This window comes from Mustela lutreola, chromosome 7, assembly GCF_030435805.1.
Source record: "Mustela lutreola isolate mMusLut2 chromosome 7, mMusLut2.pri, whole genome shotgun sequence".
In the NCBI taxonomy this organism is placed as follows: Eukaryota; Metazoa; Chordata; class Mammalia; order Carnivora; family Mustelidae; genus Mustela; species Mustela lutreola.
Window position 1 is genome coordinate 116,163,971 of NC_081296.1, and position 22,076 is coordinate 116,186,046.

The 22,076-nt window shown below is 37.0% G+C and overlaps 1 protein-coding gene across 1 annotated transcript in view; it reads right to left on the bottom strand.

The window, feature by feature from the left end:
- Positions 1 to 22,076, bottom strand: part of KCNH5 (potassium voltage-gated channel subfamily H member 5) — a 314,735-nt gene that overhangs the window by 285,468 nt on the left and 7,191 nt on the right. The window lies entirely within an intron of this gene.

The following is a 22,076-nucleotide window of genomic DNA, read 5'->3' on the forward strand; positions in this document are numbered from 1 at the left end:
TCTGGTCTATTTTGCAAGGAGAAGTGATTTTGCTTTAGGTATAAAATAAAATAAGATAAAAACAGAGAAGGAGGTAAACCATAAGAGAATCTTAAAAATAGAGAACAAACTGAGGATTGCTGGAGGGGAGGTGGGTGCAGGTAATGAGCTAAATGGGTAATGGGGATTAAAAAGGGTATTTGCTGGGATGAGAACTGGGGGATATATATAAGTAATAAATCACTAAATTTTACTCCTGAAACCAATACTATATGTTAATCAACTTGAATTTAAGTGAAAAAATTAATACAAAAATAATAGCTTTTGATATCACCCCTGATTAAAAATCTAATATTTTAAAAAAGTAAATTTTAAGGGAATACTATACTTCAAAAATTCAAAATATCTGCCAAAAAAATCTCCTTTGAACTCATATTCAAAATAGTGTCCTAAAAGGGAAATTACCTTATGAGTTTAAGACTTTAAGTTTAAATCCTGACTCAAAGTTTGTCTTCATAAAAATAACAGTGCAATTCAACATTTACTAAGAAGCTGCTAAGTAAAAGGCACTACTCTTGGTCAAACAATGGGATAGAATAACGATCAATAAAACATACGCTTTACTCTCAAAAAAAACTTACATGCTAAGAAAAATAAATATGTAAAAACTAATTACAATTTATCAGAATACATGCTAAATCTAGAAGCATTGGATAAAATATGACAAAAATTTGTTTCAAGGCACTAAAAACAAATGAAAGTAGAAAGTAAAAAAAAAAAAAAAGACAAAACCTCGAAAAAAAAAAAAGAGATACATTAAATAAGATATTCATTTAACTGTCATTCACCAAGAGAGCAAATTTCTAGTTTATACAGTTCATTGGTTATATAGTTCAAGCAGAAAAAGTCTTATGGGACTAAATAGTCAAAAGTCACGATTTGGGGCTACCAGAGCAGCTTGAAGTTGAGGGGGAGATCCTTTAACATATGGAGCCATAAACCTGAATATAAATCTACCTCAAATCTCTGCAATCTCAACTATGCATGCACAAAATGAGACTACAAGAAACCTGTCTACTTCAGCAATGACTACAAGGCAAGAGGTAAGCAGAAATTTCACCAGCTCTCAAGGCTGGAAGACAAATTTTTCAGTTCAAGTCCTATCAAGTTAGATAAGCTTGGTAGATAAGTTCTCCATTTAAGCCACAAAAAAGTCATCCTTTAGGAATAAGAAACAAGTCCTAGAATAATAGGCTATAAACTGGGACTAACATTAAAAATGTGGAGTGTACACTTACACACACACTCACACAAAGCTAAACTCATAATCAAGGAAACCCCCCTGTAATTTACCTACTCTTTACAATGTATGAACACAATGTCCAGTATACACTTAAAAACTATTAAACAGGCAAAGAAAGAGAAAATTTTTATGATAATTGAGGGGAAAAATAAGCAATAGAAAGAGAGGTCAATATGGGAACAGAAATAAACAATACAACTTCTGGGATAAAAAAAAATTCAGAGGTGCCTGGGTAGCTCAGTGGGCTAAAACCTCTTCCTTTGGCTCAGGTCATGATCCCAGAGTCCTGGGATCGAGCCCCACATCAGGCTCTCTGCTCAGCGGGGAGCCTGCTTCCCCCTCTCTCTCTGCCTGCCTCTCTGCCTGCTTGTGCTCTCTGTCTGTCAAATAAACAAATTTTTTTTAAAAATCTTTAAAAAAATTCATTGAATAGGTTTAACAGTACAATGAACACTAAGAATTAACAGTTTAAAAACATATCAATGCAAATGATTCCAAACTGAAGCAAAAAGAAAAAGAGATTAAAAGATGTTCCATAGGACAATATCAAACAGTCTAAAACATATGTAGTTGAGTATGGGAGAAAAATAAAAAAGACAGAATTGGGCACAAATGTCATATGAATAAAGATAACTAAAATTTCTCAAATTACATGAAAAATAACAATGTAGAGATCTTAGTTCAGTAAGCCTCAAGCAAGATAAATGCAAGCAAAGCCACAGTACAAAGATGGGTAACAGCAAAACTGAAAATAAAAAATAAGGCAAAAAGTCTTTTAAACACCCAAAGAAAGAAGATTATTTAAATATGGGGGGGGGGCATGGGAGAGATAAAAATTATAGCATACAAATCCTGAAATACAAAGATGACCAAAAAACAATGAAATGACATCTTTAAAATATTGAAAGGAAAATATTTATCAACCTAGATTTTCATCTAGAGCAGAGTATCCTTCAAAATTGAAGGCAAAATAAAGACACATTCAGAAACAAAACAGGAAGATTTCATTGCCAGCAAAATCACAGCAAAACAAATGTGGCAGGAGTTTTAGTTGAAAGGAAAAAAAGAATCAAAATAATAATAATGATGACCCTCACAAAAAAAGTCAAGAAGGTAAAAACAAACAACTGGTGGGACAAACAGAAAACAAAACCACTGGGGGTGCCTACGTGGCTCAGTAGGTTGAATGTATAACTCTTGATTTTGGCTCAGGTTATGATCTCAAGGTCATGATCTCAAGGTCAATGGGATAGAGCCCTGCACTGGGCTCCACACTCAATGGGGAGTCTCCTTGAGATTCTTGCTCTCCCTCTATGTTTGCCCCTACCCCCATGCTCTCTCTATCTTTCTCTCTGTAAAATAAATAAATACATCTTTTAAAAAAAAAAAAGTAAACGATGGGATGGTAGCCCTAAATCCAACCATATCAAGCATTACATTAAATGTAAATGGAATAAATAGACTAATTAAAAGACAAAAATTTCCAGACTGGATTTTGAAACAAAGAAACTGATAGTATACTGTTTCTAAGAAAGCCACTTAAAGTATAAAGACAGAGACACATTGAAAGTGAAAGTGTGGTGAAACACACTACATTAACACTAAGCATAAGAAAGTAAATGTAGCTACATTAATGCAAAATAAAGCAGTCTTAAAGACAAGGATAACTGAGATAAAAGCAGCAATTAACGATAACAAAAGGGTAAATTCATTAAGAAAACATAATTCTCTCAATATCTATTAATGAAAACTAAAGACTCAGATGACTCCAGGCTCAGTGAAAACTTTCAAATATTTAAATAAAACATAAAATAAATATTATACAAACTCTCAGAAAATATATGAGGAACATTTCTGAACTTGTTTTATGAGGTTAGCAAATACAAATAGCAATATATATATTATATATAACCAAGTAGGGTTATCTTATCAATGTAAGGATGATTTATCATTATGAGATCAACCAATGTAATCAATTATATCAACAGAATAAAAGAAAAAAAATCATATCTCAATAGATGTAGAAAAAAAATTTGACACACTTATTAATGATTAAAATCTCTGAGAAACCTGAAAAGAAGGAAACTTCTCAAACTGGGGATACCTACTAAAAAAAATCTATAGCTAACATTATTTTTAAAAGTAAAATATTGAATAACTTCCCCCCAAGATCAGGAAAAATTTAAGGATGTATATTCTCTACCCTTATGCTTAACTTTTATTGGTGGCCCAACCAATAAACCAAAAGAGAAAAAAAAACCACAAAGGACATAAATATTGGAAAGGAAGATAAAATTGTTTTCTACTTGCAGATGGCATTAAGTAATTAAGGCATTAAGAAATATTCAAAGGAACACCTAAAATTAAGTGAATCTGGCAAGGTTGCAGTATATAAAGTTAATATAAAAGTCAATTTTGTTTCTATATACTAACATTAAACAACTGGAAAATGAAAAATAATTTCACTTAGAATGATACAAAAATATAAAATACTTAAGAATAAATTTATCAGAAGATGTGCAGGACCTCTAGAGTGAAAGCTAAAAAAACTCTGGTTAAGTAAATTAAGAAACACCTAGACAAAAAAATGAGCTATGCCACACTCATGAATGGAAACAATATTTTTAAGACATCAATTCTCTGCAAATTGATCTATAGATTCAACACAATCCCAATGAGCATATAAATGGGCTTTTCTGAAGTAACTGGCAAAGTAATCATAAAATGTTTATGAAAGTACAAATTACCTAAAATAATCCAAAATAAAATCTGAAAAAGAAGATTCAAGTTGGAGAAACATACAACCAGGTTAAATAGTTCAGATATAGAACCTCACAAAAATGGTCTATTGATATTTTGCATAGATGCCAAGGAAGTTTAATGGGTAAAGAAAAGTCTTTTCAATGAACTGTGCTAAAACAACTATATATCTACATGAGCAAAAACTGAACCATGACTACTACCTCACACCACACACATGCACATGCACACAAAAATTTTAAATGGGTGATCAACCTAAATAGAAAAGTGAAAAATAAAAAGAAAACGTGGGAGAAAATCTTTGCCACTTTAAGGAAGACAAGAATTTCTTAGATAAGACTTCTATAGCAATCACCATAAAAGTAAGTGTTGATAAATAAATTAGACATATCAAATTAAAATCAGCTGCTCATTCAAGGACACTGTCAAAAGTGTGAAAAGGAAATCCACAGACTGAGGAAAAAATACTTACAATACAGATATTTGAGAAAGCCCTCCTATCCAGAACATACCCCAAAATCCTACAGAGAGACAAATGACCCAATGAACAAAATGGGCAAATGACTCAAACAGACACTTCCCAAAAGAAGATATACAATGGCCAATAACCACAAGAATAAGGTGTTCACCATCATTGGGCATCAGGGAATACAAATTCAAAGCACAATGATATATCACTCCTCAGCCACTGGGGTGGCTATAAAGATTAATAATACAAAATGTTGGGCGCCTGGGTGGCTCAGTGGGTTAAGCCGCTGCCTTCGGCTCAGGTCATGATCTCAGGGTCCTGGGATCGAGTCCCGCATCGGGCTCCCTGCTGAGCAGAGAGCCCGCTTCCCTCTCTCTCTCTCTCTCTCTCTCTGCCTGCCTCTCCATCTACTTGTGATTTCTCTCTGTCAAATAAATAAATAAATATATATATATTTAAAAAAAATAATAATACAAAATGTTGATAAGAATGTGAAACAACTAAAACTCTTTATAAAATTAATAATGAGAATATAAAATGGAACAATCAGTTTGAAAAAGAGTTTCTTGCACAGTTAAATATTTAACTATGACCCAGAGATTTCATTTTTAGGCATTTACTCAGTGAAAAGAAAACATATGTTAACAATAAGACTTGTAGAAAATGTTCACATCACATTTACTCATAGTAGCCAAAAACTGAAAACAATGCAAATGTTCATCAACAAGAGAACAGATTAAAAATTTTACATATTCATACAAGAAAATCTATGTCAGCTCTAAAATGGAACAAACAACTCATACATGCAACAACACAGATGAATCTGATAAACATTACAATTATTGAAAGAAGTCAGAAGCTATAATTTCATTTATATGAAGTTCAAATACAGGCAAAGTTAATCTATGATGATAGAGATCAGAACAATTATGGCTAAAGGGAAGGGGTAGGAGAACTGGCAGGAAAGACGAAAAAGAAACTTTCTGGTGAAGGTCATTGTTCTCTTATAGAGGTGTAAGTCACACAAGTGTATACATTTGTCAAAACCAACTGAACTGAACACTTAAGATCTGTGTATTTTAATTACATCAAATTTAAAAGAAAACACAAGGAAGACAAAAGACCAGAGAATCAGAAGTTTTAGGAAAGCTGTGACATTTGAAATGAACCTTAGTGACAAGAATGGTAATACCACCTTTTCTTGGTACATAGAGTGGTTAAAGTAGAGATTAAAATGAGCACCCCCAGAGAAAGGGGAACCCTCCTACACTGTTGGTGGGAATGTATGCTGGTGCAGCCACTCTGGAAAACAGTATGGAGATTCCTCAAAAAGTTGAAAATAGTGCTACCCTATGACCCAGCAATCACACTGCTATGTATTTACCCTAAAGATCCAAATGTAGTGATCTGAAGGGGCACATGCACCCAAATGTTTATAGAAGCAATGTCCATAATAGCCAAACTATGGAAAGAACTGTTGGACAGTTGGACTGTTGATTCCAGCAACAGAAGAACGGATAAAGAAGATTTTATATATATATATATATATATATATATATATATATATATATATATGATGGAATACTATGCAGCCATCAAAAACCCCAAAATCTTGCCGTTTGCAATGACATGGATGGAACTAGAGGGTATTATGCTAAGTGAAATAAGTCAATCAGAGAAAGAAAATTATCATATGATCTCTCTGGTATAAGGAATCTAAGAGGCAAGGCAGGGAGTCGTGGGGGGGTAGTGAAGGGGAAAATGAAATGAGATGGAACCAGAGAGGGAGACAAACCATAAGAGACTTTTAATCTCGGGAAACAAACTGAGGGTTGCTGTGGGGAGGTGGGTAAGGATAGGGTAGCTTGTCGATGAACATTGAGGAGGGTGTGTGCTATGGTGAATGCTGTGAGTTGTGTAAGACTGATGATTCACAGACCTGTACCCCTGAAGCAAACAATACATTATATATTAATTTTAAAAAATAAAACAAACAAAAATAAATAAATAAAATGAGCATCCCATAAAAAATGCTTCATAAAGTATAAATTCCTCTATAAGAATATGACATTTTCATTTATGTATACATCAAAAATAAAAATTATAGTGTGATTATCAAAGATTTTCTCCTCTTAGCCCAGGTTGGGTTCTATTCAGTTTACTCCTGCTAATCCATATGCTCTCCACTTCATGAGTGGGCCGCTGTGGCAGTCCATTCAGCTACATGGTCTCCCTGCCTCAACTGGTCTTGTTTGTCACACTAATGTTCACTTGTCCCCCCAAATCCCAGCCTCCATCTTACCACTCCTCCTCCAGATCAAGACCCTCCCCAAGTGCTTACATTATCTGATTCTCTCCCAGACTTAGAAAGCTTAGAGAACTTCACTCTCCCTACTTACACAAACATATTTCTCACTACTTCTAAAGTCCACACTATTGCAGTTAAGTCCGTTTTCTCACCATGGCCCCAAAATATACTCATCCATGATGCCTACTGTCCACTTGAGATGCTTTTCCCCCATCCCTTTACCTATCAAACCTTTCAGAACCAGGTCACTCTACCTTCTGCATGACACATTCAATGAGTACCACTCAGCATAATCCCCCCTGGATACCACCATATGTTTCTCCAACCCTTCACTGGACAAATTTTGCATAAAAGATGTCTACTCTCATTAGTTCCATCTTCTCAGCTCCTGTTCACTTGACTCACTCCTATCTGGTTTGTTCCTTACCACTCCAGGACAACCAAGATCACCAATAACCTCTCCATGTCCCCAAACCCAAAGGATGCCTTTTACTGATCTCACTTGACAATTCAGAAGCACTGTTAACCACTGCCTCCCTAAAATTTCTCGACCCTTAGCTTTCATAAAATGACCTTCCTTCAGTTCTTTCAACAGTCCTCCATTTCCTTTGAAGGATCAATATTCTTTGTCCAGTGAGTATATATTAGAGTTTCTCCACATCAGTTCCTCTTATACTTCATCTGTCCCCATAGATTCACTAGGTGGTAACTTTATATCTCCAAACCAGACCTCTTTTGTAAACTCTAGATCTTGATATTCCCATTGACCTAGATATCCTCTTAGATATCTCAAATGGACCTCAATATCTTAGAGAATGGGATTACCATCCATGCAGTTATGTAAGCCAGAAATCTGGGAGCCATCATTCAATATCCTTCTCATTATTATTATATCTATTCCATTACATAATCCTATAAATTTTGTCCCCTCAATCTTTCAAATTTCTCCATTTCTCTGGATCCTCACTATCATCATCCAAATCCAAACTTCTAAGACCTCTCCCCCAGATCACTCCAACAGTTATCTCATTGATTTGTACCAGTCCTCTCTGGGGTTTTTTCAGTGGATTGTCCACACTGAAGCCAGAGAGGTCTTTCCAAATTTCCAATTGAATCATGTTCCCTCCCAGTAAGTCGCTTATAATGGCTCTCAGAATGCTCAGATCCTTGACATGACCTGTAATGACTTCAAAGTTTGTCAAATCAACCACAGCCAAATTTTTCTTATATTTTTGTAAGCTTCAAGCTCTCTCCCAACATAGGACCTTTTTACTTGTTGTTCTCTTCCTTACTTATCTGATTGACACTTGCAGTTACTTAGATTTTAACTGTCATGACCTCTGTAAATCTTTCCCTGACCTTCTGGCCAGGTCATACCTAATAATTTTAGACACCACCCACCTCTTCCACACATCCCTTAACACAGTTACAATTTTACACCTATTTGTGTTATGATATGATGAATGCATATCTGCCTGTTGGACTGTAAGTTCTGTAAGATAGAGCCTATACCCAGTTTGGTCCTATTTGACCCCCCTGTACCTAACACAGTGTCTGGCCCATAGTAGATGCTTGCTTCTTGGTTGACTGTATCAATAAACAAATGAGTTAATGTAGTCCTGATCTCTCTTTATATATGTAATATCATAAAATTTAATATGCGATGCCTCTCTAAATACTTCATATATATGCTATTTTTAACTTCTCAGATAATATAGTCCTTGGGATTATGAACTTTTTGCCTGCTGTGCCTAGAAGAGTTGCAATATAGTAATTACTTATTGATTGAAATAACTGCTTCTATCCCAGGAAATAGAAAACAAATATTCTAAAAAAGGCCCTAATGAAGGAGGTTTTCTCTCCCCCAGAAACTAAGCAAACCAGTGTTTTCAAACTTGTTTTAAGTTGAAACTCATAGTAAGAAATTAATTTTATATAGTACCTCAAAAATGTATTTGCACAGATATACACACATACCTATACAAATACACAACTAAAAAAAATCTCAAACAATACTTACTATATGAGATCCTCTTTTTTTATTCTATTTCAATTTTTTGATGTGCTAGTCAAGACCCATTAAATCAATTTTATACACCAAAGTAAGGGTTATATCTCACAAAATCCTGAACATCCCCAAATTCTTACTGACTTACCCCTGTCATAAAAAGACTTGTTTTCAAGACATTTATTAGGATTTGGATCAGGAGCTTTAACTGCTCCTAGTTAATTCTGTTATTAAAAATATTAAACTGCTCCCACCATACCATTTTCAATAATGCTACAATAAGAAAATCAAGCCTCCAGCTCAGTAGGGCCCAACTATGATTATTCATTTATTGTTGATATATTATGTAATAACTATGTAATACATAATGTATGCTATATAATAACAAAATTAAAGCAACCATTAGCAACCATTAGCCCAAATTCTGTGCTAGGCATTGGGACAGATGTCATATCTATTATCTCTAATCTGGAAAACAACTCCATTCTGCAGTGAGTCAAACTCACCAAGCCCAGATTTCCTAGAAACAGTGACTAGACCACAGGTTCCCTAAATTCTAATTCTTGACTGAGATATCTACAAATTCAAACATTTTCTAGGTGAAATTATGTCTTTTTTTTTCTTGTGATGGAAAAGTAGGTAGTCAAAGAGTGAAGAAGTCCTAAAGCAACACAATGTAGGCAAAATTAATTCTCGTATTAGCTTGGAGGCAGAGTTGTTTGGTGGGGGAAAAAATACAGTTGGAATCAATCCCTTTTTTCAAAATATACCTGATTTTAGCCAATAATCATAGAGTATGGACTATTCAGATATTTACCAGCTACATACTAGAGTATTTTCTGACAGGTTCAATCAGACCTAGCAACTCAGAAGAGAATTTCTTAAACCAACTTAAAGATTAAACAAATAGTCCAGGAAATAGGGTGTCCATTCATCTTTATGTTTCAAGTTGGATTTTATTCATTTAGACCACCAGAGAGTGAAGTGACTACGTGTTCACTAGGTCTTACTTCAAGATCCTAATAATTATATCTGCTCTTGGTTTATGGAGGACAAGCATAAGAACTGCTTTTATCCCTTCTGAATGCTTTATAAAGCTGTAATTAGGAAATTAGCCACAGTGCCAGGGACTTCATATAACAAATCATCTACCGGTAAATATTCATAACAATCAAATTACCACAAAGAGCCCTGTCCGCCAACTATCTGCCAGTACTTGGATCCCCTATCAATACTCCCAAGGGAGCTACTCTGAAACACCTAGGGAGTTATAGTTAGGTTATTGTTTTCCTCACACACAAACTAGAGATACCAGTATCTACCATTCTGGGTAATTTATGGAGATGAAATAGAGTAATCCAAGCAAAATCTTTATAAATCAACTATTAGAGCAAAAGGTCTTTATAGCAATGGGTGTTATATGCAATTGATAAATTATTGAACTACATCTAAAACTAATGATGTACTATAAATTGGCTAATTGAATTTATATTTTAAAGAAGTCTTAGTAAACTAATAACTGTTATTATTTATTAGCACAAGATTCTTGTACAACTATGTCATTTATGCAGAGAGAGTTTTCTATGTGTGAGTTCTCTATGTGTATGTACAAGCAAAGAACTAGAAAAAAATATTTAAATGTTGATCCTGCAAATCAAAACCTATAAAATTGTATTTGTCACTGAAAGCTGAACTACAAAATAAACTGTTGGGGGGGTCACGAAGAAGGAGAAACAGATTTCCTTTTCATGTCAAAGGCTAAATTAGATGAAAACTGATAAATATTAAATAGACAGTCCAGGATTTTCCTTTGGATATTTGTCTGTTTGTTAACTGAAACACAATTTGTGGATTTGAAATATTCATACAACTGTTCCATTTCCCTGTAGTCATGAAAATTACTCTTTCGGTGAATGTGAAATCTGGTATTATTAACAAACATTAAGAACAGGATAGCAAATTAATTAAAATTGTTTCCTGGAAAATTTTAATTTCCTTTGGCTTTCAAACATGGTGAGGAAAAGCAGTCTGCCTACTGAGAGATAACTTCTCTGCAAAGGAGGAGAGTTGCAAATCTTTTTCTTTTTTTTTTTAAGAAAATTTTTAATTTATTTATGTGACAGACAGAGATCACAAGTTGGCAGAGAGGCAGGCAGAGAGAGAGAGAGAGGATGAAGCAGGCTCCCTGTTGAGCAGAGAGCCCAATGCAGGGCTTGATCCCAGGACCCTGAGATCATGACCTGAGTGGAAGGCAGAGGCTTTAACCCACTGAGCCACCCAGGTACCCAGTGAGTTGCAAATCTTGAACGTGAGATCAGTTCAGGAGTTTTGGAAACATAAAGCTATTAAGGAAATTACCCAAAATTCTTAGTGACTGCTACCATCGTTACTGTTCTGAACTAAATATTTGTGTCCTCCTAAAATTCATATGTTAAAACCCTACCTCTCATGCATTGGAAGGTAGAGCCTTTGGGACACGGTTAGGAGTCAATGAGGTCATGAGGGTGAAGTCCTGCACGAATGGGAATAGTGCCCCTGTAAGTGTCACAAAACGGTTTGCCTCCTCTGCTCTGCTCTCTACCATGTGAGGAAACAACAAGAAGCTTGCTGTCTACAACCAGGAAAAGGGTTCTCACCAGAACCCAACTGTCCTGGCACCTTGATCTTGGACTTCCAAGATTGATACAAATAAATTTCTGTTGTTTAGAAACCATTCAATTTATGCTATTTTGTTGGAGTAGTCCAGATAGATTAAGACATTCCTCAACTAATCCTGACAGGGAAACCAGAACTGTGATTTGTCCTCACAGTTCCTAGCACACCAAGAGCCGTGAATTCTGAGAAATTCAACCTCCTTGGGATCCAGGCTATTTCAGTCCTTGAAGATGTTTGCAAGTATTTCCTTCCAAATGATTCAAATACACAGTATGATCCTGCATGAGGGGCCTAAAAATCAGGTCATAATCCCTATTCGGTGTTAGAAGTCTAGTACGATATTTTGGAAATGCAATTCTACAGAGTACATTCTTTTCTTTTTTCTTTTTCTTTTTTTTTTTTTTTAGATTTTCTTTATTTATTCCAGAGAGAGAGAAAAAGCAGGGCGAAGAGCAGAGGGAGAGGGACAAGCAAACACTATGCTTAACACTGAGCCTGATGGGGGACTTGATCTCAGGACCCTGAGACCATGACCTGAGCCTGAAATCAAGAGTTTGATGCTTAACCAACTGGGTCACCCAGGTGCCCCATACACAAGCAGAATCTTGAATGAATTTCTGCAAAGAGGCTAAGTCTTGAAACACTTCCTGTTCTACCAAGACCTTCCAGTATTTTCTTAGAAATGGACATGAAACAAATCAAGCACGCTTCCCTCATGGATTCAAAGGTCAAAAAATAAATCACAAGATCCTGATTCAAAAATGATCCAGTAGGATCATTATGTGTTTCTCCCAATTTTGACTGCCCATTTCATTGAGACGGAGATTGAGGAGCATTGGAAGGGGCCCCAGGAGTTACTCATTCCAGGACTTACCCCTCAAAGATTCTGTTTTAATAGATCTGGGGTGAGATCCAGGCATCAGTGTTTGTTTTTAAACCTTCGGAGGTGGTTCTAATGTGCAGCCAGAGTGAAGAAGCACTAATCTATTGCAGTAACCCCAAATACTGGTGGCTGCAATAGAATCCTGCCATGAGTGTCAAAACTGTCAAAAATACTGACTGCTAAATTCTAATGCAGACACACTGAACAGAATCCCTCGAGATGGAATGCAAAAATACAGCCTCTGAAGGAAAATCCCAAGCTCAACCAAGTTTGGGGAACTGACCTAGTACTTCACTACTCCAAGTGTGGACCACTCCCACCTGGATGTCTGCTAGCAAGACAGACTCTGGGAACCCCCACAGACCTGATGAATCAGAACCTGCCTGTTAACAAGATCATCAGGTCATCCTCAAGCCCACAAATGCACTCATTTTACACATTCTTCCTTTCTTTTCATGGACGGGAAAGCAGGCCCAGAAAGTTACAGGACCTGGCACACACAGGAAAAGAGTGTCTGGTGAAAGATAAACACCCAGCCAGCCCTCACTGTCTAAGACTTTCTATCCTATCAAAGTGTATTTCTGAATTACTATCTAAATTTTTGTTTTGCTGTGTCTGAATATAAAAGAAGGACTTCCTCTTTAAAATGCCCTTTCTTCAGGTAACAGGAAAATATCCATATTCTATGTCCCTGCATATTAATCCCATTCTTAAAGGAGATCATACAGAACTATGAGGTCGATAGTCCTGACTGATAAACATTTCTCAAGGAGAAGTTGCAGTCAGTCAACGACAATATAAAAGCATGAGAGATGTTCCTTCCCTTTCTATAGCAATTCTGGGAAGAAGTCTTTTCCTCTGAGCTGTTGCAACACTGCATCTGGCATGATGAGATAGTTTTTTTAAAAAATTTTTTGTTTTACTTTGTTTTTATGAAAACTATACCCTTCTGTGGTCCAGAGATTCCATGGACATTAACAAGGTGAAACACATTTGGGGGGATTAACTCTCTCTCTCTCTTTCTCTTTCATTCCCTCCCTCCCTCTCCCTCAACTTCCTTATGCAAGTTACCCCAAAGAGCTGAGTTTCAGAGTGCTAACACAGAGAAGTTTTCAGATTTTTAAGGAGGTGATAAAACACACAAGAGAATTCTAGAGTACGAAGGAGGAGAGAAGATATCAAGTGGGGGTGAGAAAGGGAAAACACTTCACAAAAGGAATCCAGAACACCGAATGAAACACTTTCCTTAATGTATAGTTTTTCCAAGGTCTAGTGTCACCTCTGAGGACAATCGACTGGATTTTCTATGTTCGTCATCCTAACTTTGGAGAAGCACAACACCCAGAAACCAGCACGGTTATTCGGAAAGCCTTATAACCCCAGGACAGGGATCCTCCAACAGAGGTTCAGTTGCAGGTGGAAGCTCCAAAAGCTGGCTGAGTTCTATTTCAAGCTGCTCTCCAGAACCCCTGGGCCTTTGTGAAGAAGGGCTGAGTACAGGTACTCATAGCTCCAAGTAGGACCTCACCCTCCAAATCTTCTGATTTAAAGAGCTAAAGAATGTACATTCCAAAAATCAGTGATCTCAAAGAAATGGGAAAGCATTCTATGCTTATGGATTGGAAGAACATTGTAAAATGTCATGCTACTCAAAGCAATCTACACATTTAATGCAATTCCTATCAAAATACCCCCAGCATTTTTCACAAAACTAGAACAAACAGTCCTAAAATTCGAATGGAGCCAAAAAAAAAAAAAAAAAAAATCCCAAAGAGCCAAAGCACTCCTGAAAAAGAAAAACAAAACTGGAGGCATCACAATTCTGGATTTCAAGTTAACTTACAATGCTGCAGTCATCAAGACAGTATGATACTGGCACAAAAACAGACACATGGATCAATGGATCAGAATAGAGAACCCAGAAATGGGCCCACAACTATATGCTTAACTAATTAATCTTTGACAAAGCAGCAAAGAACATCAATGGAAAAAAGGTAGTCTCTTCAACACACAGTGTTGGAAAAACTAGACAGCAACATACAGAAGAACGAAACTGGACCACTTTCTTACACTGTACACAGAAATAAATTCAAAATGGATGAAAGATCTAAATGTGAGACAGGAAACCATCAAAATTCTAGAGAAGAACACAGGCAGAAACCTCTTCTACCTCAGCCATAGAACTTCTTTCTAGACACATCACCAGAGGCAAGGGAATCAAAAGCAAAAATGAATGATTGGGACATCATCAAGATTAAAAGCTTCTGCACAGCAAATGAAACAATTGACAAAACTGAAAGGCAGCCTAGGGAATGGGAGAAGATATTTGCAAATGACATATTGGATAAGGGGTTAGAATCCAAAATCTTTTAAGAAATTGTATCAAACTCAACACCACGCCCCCCCAAAAAAAATCCAGTTAAGAAAGAGGCAGAAGACAAGAATAGACATTTTTCCAAAGAAGACATCCAGATAGCCAACAGGCACATGAAAAGATGTTCAACATCACTCATGATCGGGGAATACAAATCAAAACCATGATGAGAGACCACCTCACACCTGTCAGAATGGCTGAAATTAACAACACAGGAAACAACAGGTGTTGGTGAGGATTCAGAGAAAGGGGAATATTCTTACTGTTGCTGGGAATGCAAACTAGTGCAGCTAGTCTGGATAGTATACAGGTCTCTCAAAAAATTAGAGGTAGAACCACCCTACGATCCAGCAACTGCACTACTAGACACTTACCCAAAAGATACAAAAATACTGATTCAAAGGGGTACATACACCCCAATGTTTATAGCAGCTTTATCAACAATCACCAAACTATGGAGAGAGCCCAAATGTCCATCAGCTGATGAGTGGATGAAGAAGATGGGGTATGTGTATGTATATGTATGTATTATAGACACAATAGAATATTACTCAGCCATTAAAAAGAAGGAAATCTCGCCATTTGCAATGATGTGGATGGAGCTAATGTGTATTATCCTAAGTGAAATAAGTCAGCCAGAGAAAGACAAATACCACATCATCTTACTCATTTGTGGTATTTAAGAACAAGAACAGATGAACCTAGGGGAAGGGGGGAAAGAAAAAATTGAGAGAGGGAAATAAACCATTAAAGACTCTTAATGATGGAGAGCAAACTGAGGGGGCTGATAGTGGGAGGGGGGGAAGATGGGCTAGATGCGTGACGGGGATTAAAGAGGGCCCTTGTTGTGATGAGCCCTGGAAGTCGTATGTAAGTGATGAATCACTGAATTCTACTCCTGAAATCCATATTGTACTGTATGTTAAGTAACTAAAATTTAGATTAAAAAAAAAAAGTGACCAACAAGGAAAATTTGAAGCTTAAAAGCAACACAGTAAAATTCATGTAGTAATTGCTAATGTTTTCCAAAAGGGTTTGGTTAAAGGGCATTTCCACAATGCTATTTGTCAAATATTTATTATAGAATTGAGGTTTGGGTTTGAAATTTTGGCTTTATTAAAAAATGTACTTTGTTTCTGGTATGAATCAGCCTCTTATTAAAATATGAAGCTACATGTTTCTAGTCCACAAGAACAGCCAGACTGACCAAGCTAATTACCTAGCTTGTGGTACTCTTTCCTGAACTTCTGTAAAAAGAATGCAGGAGTCCCCTGTGCACACAATCACTGAACTAAGCTTCCTTTGGCTGCATTCTTCTTCACTTTAAGGGAATGAAAGGGAGCTAGAAAACAAAGGGATGATGCAGGTGATGTCCAAGGCTTCACTCCAAACCCAGCTCGTAGGCAAATCTTCACTACTTCTATCTAGACCCAGATGTTTGCGCCAAACACCAGAAAGGCACCCTTCACACCTCTTCATTTATACCATCTGATTCATCACTAAGCCCTAATAATTCTACCAATGAAACATGTCTGATGCATACACTTCTCTCCATCTCTATCAATCCCAGCCCAGCCCAGGCCACCATCATCTCTTGCCTAGACTACTGCAACAATCCTCCAGCTGGTCCCCTACCATGGATTCTCCTCCTTCTGACCAAACTTGTTACACAACAAATAATCCCTGCGGCCAGGAGATTTGTCCACTGCACTTGGAATACAATGCAAGAGCCTCACCCTGAATAATCGGGCCCCAGCTTTCTCTTTTCTTGCTTACTGCAATCCATCTACACTGGCCTTTAAATTTCACAAACTTAGCTACTCATTTTCTCGGTCTCTCTTTAGGACTGTTCACCTGTTTTCTCTTCACCTGAAACACTGTTCCGACCACTTATCATCTAACCACCTCCTACTTTAGGTCTCCATTTTGGACTACTGCCTTCGAAAGACCTTCCCTGACACCACCTCCAAATCGAAATTAATCCCTCTCACTCATAGTCACAACAATTTCCTTTTCTTCATGATGCTTACCGCGATTTGCAGTTATATGTGGGGAAGTGGGTTTGTTGAATTCCTATTCCCCTGCCAGACTCCGAGTTCCATGCAGTCAGAGACCACATCTGTTTGTTCATCATCGTATCCCCACCAGTGTTTGCCGAATGATCAAAATCAAATATAGAAATTCCAATTCTTATTTAAAGTTGTATAATCAATACTTGTTAAAACAATGCTAGATATTGTCAAGAATTATAGTTAAGGACTGTGCGAGGTAGTTTTCTTCAAAGAACAGACAATTCTATGAAGAAAAAAAAAAAAAGATCGGGGGTTCCCAAGCAGATTTCCCCACACTCTGGAAACTTGTAAATTTAAATCATGGTGTCTATACTATTTTTTAAACTTGTCTTCTGGGTGAGTGGTATCTGTAGATATATTTAAGCTTCATAGAACAGTAACAGCAGAACAATCCCTAAAGCATATATAGCACATGCTGTTTGGGTTAAATAAAATCCTGGCACAGATGGTTAAACAAGAACATAAATAACTTATATGTCAAGCCCATGTCCACAATATCGATTTCTGGTAGATGCATTGCTCTACTTCCACTATGCAATAACAGAATATAAGGCTGGTATCTTTCTATTCTTACAAATACACCTTTACCCTACAGCTCTAGAACAAGGTAGAGTGTGTGTGTGTGTGTGTGTGCGCGCGCATGTAGTGTAGATGCATACACTTTGTACCTTCCACAATGAGACTAATTATTATATAATAATATTGGCAACATTAAGCAGACCATCACTGTGGGAGTTTGAAATATGCAAAAAATATCTGTTAATTTATTCAAACTTGTTCAGCTGTCATCAAAGATAAAAATATGCCTCCACTTTTCATCTCCTTCAAGATCAAAGGTACATTTTAAAGTTTCTGTGTTTCTTTGATGGCATTAACTTCAACGTTTTTCCAACTAGCCAAAGTGGTTTAGAATGCATGAGATTCTTTAACACATAGTTCTGAAATTCTAATGATAGGAATAATAGCAATTGTGCTGTAGAAAATATTTCTCCGTGCACAAAAAAAAGGAATGTTCAACAATTCAAAATTTCTACTTTTAATAGTTGGTATTTTGTTTATGAGAAGATGAGCATCTAAAAAGTATACCATTCAGAATTATTAGAAGCAAAATGTAACTGCAGTAATAACCTGTAGGACTCATATTCTTGGAATACAATAGAAAACCTTCACCCTGATATAGAGAGTGACAAACTTTAACTGAATTTTATTACAGTGAAATTTCTTAAAATACTTGAAGCCATAAGTCATGCACTAGTTACATAATCTTGGACAAAAGCTAAAGCAGTCAAAATGTGTTTATCAGGGGGAAAAAGTATTAGATACTTAATGTTTAAGCATTTTTCAATCCATCAAATGAACAAACCTTGTTTTTGCAAATGATTTGCATCTGTTCTGAAGGGATTACATATTTTCTTTGAAGTTAACCTTTTAAGGTAATCAACACTAATGGCTAGATAACTAATGAAGAATTTCAATTAAGAGATGAGACTAACTTGCACACCTGGTAGAAATACAGAAGTGAGGCTTTTCTGAATGCATTTACAACCCAATTAATTTTCTAAAGCATTGTTCTACTTTTTTCCTACTATCTAGGCAATAGGAGCTAATTGTGCAAGGGAAAGATACAAATCACAAATTCAAATCCTTTCTCTCCTTTGGTCAGATTTCACAGGGCCAGTTGCAAAGAAGCTGACATTCCTTCCTTCTTCTTCAGCCTCCGTAAACACTGCCAGTTACTGAGCTAAAGAGAACTGATGTTTCTTTGGCTCTAAATAGTAGTTATTTGTTGGAGGGAGGAGTGGTGTTTTTTTTGGAGTTTTTTTTTGGTTTTTTTTTTCCTCCAAATTAAATAAGCCCTTGGTCAAATGAGTCCAAATGTTTTAAGCTCAGACTCATTAGTTTATGACTTAAAAATGTCAATGACTTAATTCTTTGCTTTCTCCAAGTTAAAAAAAAAAATTTCCCTTACCTTCCCTTATCTAGAGAAAATAGGGAAAGGGGAATATTTATTAAGCTCTTACTATGATGAGGTACAGTGCAAGATCCATTACATTTATGGCTTTGCCGAGTCTTTCCACTGACTTTCAAGGTAATACTTATAACCCTAGAGAGGCCCAGTGTTTCACCGTGGGTAAGGGCTAGAGCCAGGACAGGAGTCTGTGTTATCAAGATGGAAATGCCTTTGCTCTGTGGAGAGCTCTGTTCTCTGAGCCTTAGAAATGCTCCCACAGACTCAGAAAGATTGCTAGTTACTCTGACTGTGGTTGCTCTAGGAGAGAGAAAGACTGCTTTAGAAACGAATAAGGAGAATGTATCACACCTTTCATTCCTCATATAGAGATAAGATATTTGGTGTCTGAGCCCAGTTGATGAAGCAATGCTTTCCTTTCCACCTATAATTCCTTCTTTGGTCCATCCTGTTTGTATATATTGGCTGCATATGATGTCAGCTGTGAACATGTTTCATGCCCTTCCACCAATCCGTATAGTTAACCAGCATGAATTTACTCTGCACACAGAACCTACAGGAGGTACAAAAGAAGTATATGGGAAAAGTCTTACCTCCAAGGATTGATCATTGGATTAGGAAGACCAATAACTTCTACTCATTTCTACTGAGTGAGAAGCCAAAAAAGACCCTCAGATTTCTAGACTGAAAGACTAACATTTTAAATTTGTTTTGAGTATAGCTGACACACAACGTTGCATTAGTTTCAGGTGTACAATTTAGTGAGTCAACCTCTCTGTAAGTTACACTGTGCCCACCACAAGTGTGGTGTCCCCATGTAACACTGTTACAATGCCATTGACTGTAACTTATTCTGTATTCCTTATTCTTATTCTTATTCCTTATTCTGTAACTTTTACTCCCATGACTTCTTCATTCACTAAGTAGAAGCCTGTATCTCCCGCTCCCCTTTACCCATGCTGCCATCTTTCCATCCCCCTTCCTTCCAGCAACCCCCAGTTTGTTCTCTATTAATTTACAGGTCTGGTCCTGCTGAAAGACTAAACTATTAAAGCCACCTTTGACAGAGACAGGGAGACAGCAAAGTGAGTCAGTCTGTTTGAAGCCAAAACTAATGATAACGTCAATTCTGGCCACCACTGGGGTTTAGATTGCTTGTGAGAAATACAAGAAGAGGCCTTCTGTAGGCCACTGGAAATGGAGAACTGGGACACAGAGAGGATACCGTTTCCATTATGACAGAGGAAAGCTTGCTCTGAACAGCATGGTGAAGATGTGTAAGAAAGATGGTTGACGTTTGAACTGCAAGACCACGTGCTCTTCAGGAGAGGGGAGGGGAGGGGAAGCGAGGGACAGTGCAAGGGAGAGAGGAGAGTGGGAACAGGAAAGGAATAGGAAGGAACTAGAAAGAGAAACCAGGAAAAAGGACGAGAGAAAGTGCAAAGTCATGAAATCCAAAAGACAAACAAGCATGGGGAGAGCGTGGCGGAACATAGTCTCAAATCTTGCAAAGTCAGAAAATATGGATGAATTAAAGGCCTTTGGAGTCACAGGAATACTCATTTGGAATCTTCTAGGACATTCTGACATCACGGTACAGACTGAAATTACTTGAAAGAGGTGCAAAAGGAAACGGTGACTAAGAATTAAAGACATCCACTACAGATGGTGCTTTCAAAGATTTAAAACTTCTAAATGGTAGTAATAACTAAAGACACTGATACTGGCAAAGTCTTTGTTATGTGCCAGACACTTATCTCACTACTAAGTATGTATTACCTCCTTTAATCCTCACTCCAACACCATAAACTAGGTACTCCTTATGTGTATTTTACAGAGGAGAAAACTAGCTATGAATAAGTCACAGAGCTAGTATGCATTGAAGCCAAGACTTTTGTGCAAGCCTGTGGCTCCTAACCAATGAACACACTGCCTCTCACAGGAAAAAAAAAAAAAAAAAAAAAGCATTATTTTTATCATTGTGTTTATTATACTCCCCAGTACATCAATGCCCAGCTCGTAGGAGACACTCAATACATTTTTGTTTCACTAATGAATTAGTAACTAAAACGAGTATATGAGGGTCAAGCAAAAAAATGGGAGCTGTTTTGCAGGCACTTTATTGTCAGGCGACTCAACCCTTGTAGAAGAATTTTTCTATCCCCTAATGCTATAAATAAAAGAATGTAAACTTGTTGTGCTTTAACTTGCCACCCCCTCCCAAAATATGCCAGCAGACAGAAAAGGCTTACAGAAAAAAATTAGAATAAAGATTAACTTCTCCCCTCAACCCAAGTGAGTTGTTTGATTTTCAGTCAAACTTGGTGATCTAAGGCGGGCCCTGCCATCTCTAAAAAGCCAAACTCCACTTTCTCTCATCTGTGGGACACTGTCCAGAACTACAAGCTGCTGCTCAAGGATACTCAAGATACTCAAGATACTTAAACTGGTAAGGATCGATTCCCAAGGATAAAACTTGCCATCTCCTAACTGTGAAATTATTTTTTTTTTAAGATTTTATTTATTTGACAGACAGAGATCACAGGTAGGCAGAGAGGCAGGTAGAGAGAGGAGGAAGCAGGCTCTCCACTGAGCAGACAGCCCGATGCAGGGCTCCATCCCAGGACCTTGGGAGCATGACCTGAGCTGAAGGCAGAGGCTTCAACCCACTGAACCACCCAGGTACCCCTGTGAAATTATTTTTTTAAAAATTTAACTAGAATCTAAAAATCTCTATATTATTTTCTGGCACAAAACAGTCTAGCTTTTAAACCCATAGAGAGTAGAACAAAAGCAGTAGGAAATATTTTAGCTGTACGTCAAGTTGGAATAGGAGAGGAGCGTGAGATCCCTTACGTGTTCGGTTCTCATGAGCCCCAAGTGATTTGCCCTACACAAGGCAATTTCTGCTTTCAGATATACCCACTGTCTAAATATTTTGAACTATGCAGTCACTTAAACAAGCTTACTTAATAGATGTAATCAGCACTGTTCTGGAAAAAATGAATTATAGACTTGTTCTATTTAGGAGACAAAGTCAAAAAGCAACCGGTATCTGGTGCTATGTGCTCTTCACAGTGGACAATGTAAAAGTACGTGTGAGGTATGACCCACACCATTAAGGAGCAACACGTTCGTGACTTTCTAATTATATGTCATTGCCTCTAGGAACTGCTATAACTGTGTACCTAAGCTCAGATCTCAAGTCCCAAACCTTTTGAAATCAATAGGACTTCATACTTAGTATTTGTATTTTTCTAATGGCACCAGACCCTGAGAAACAAAGAAATCTATTT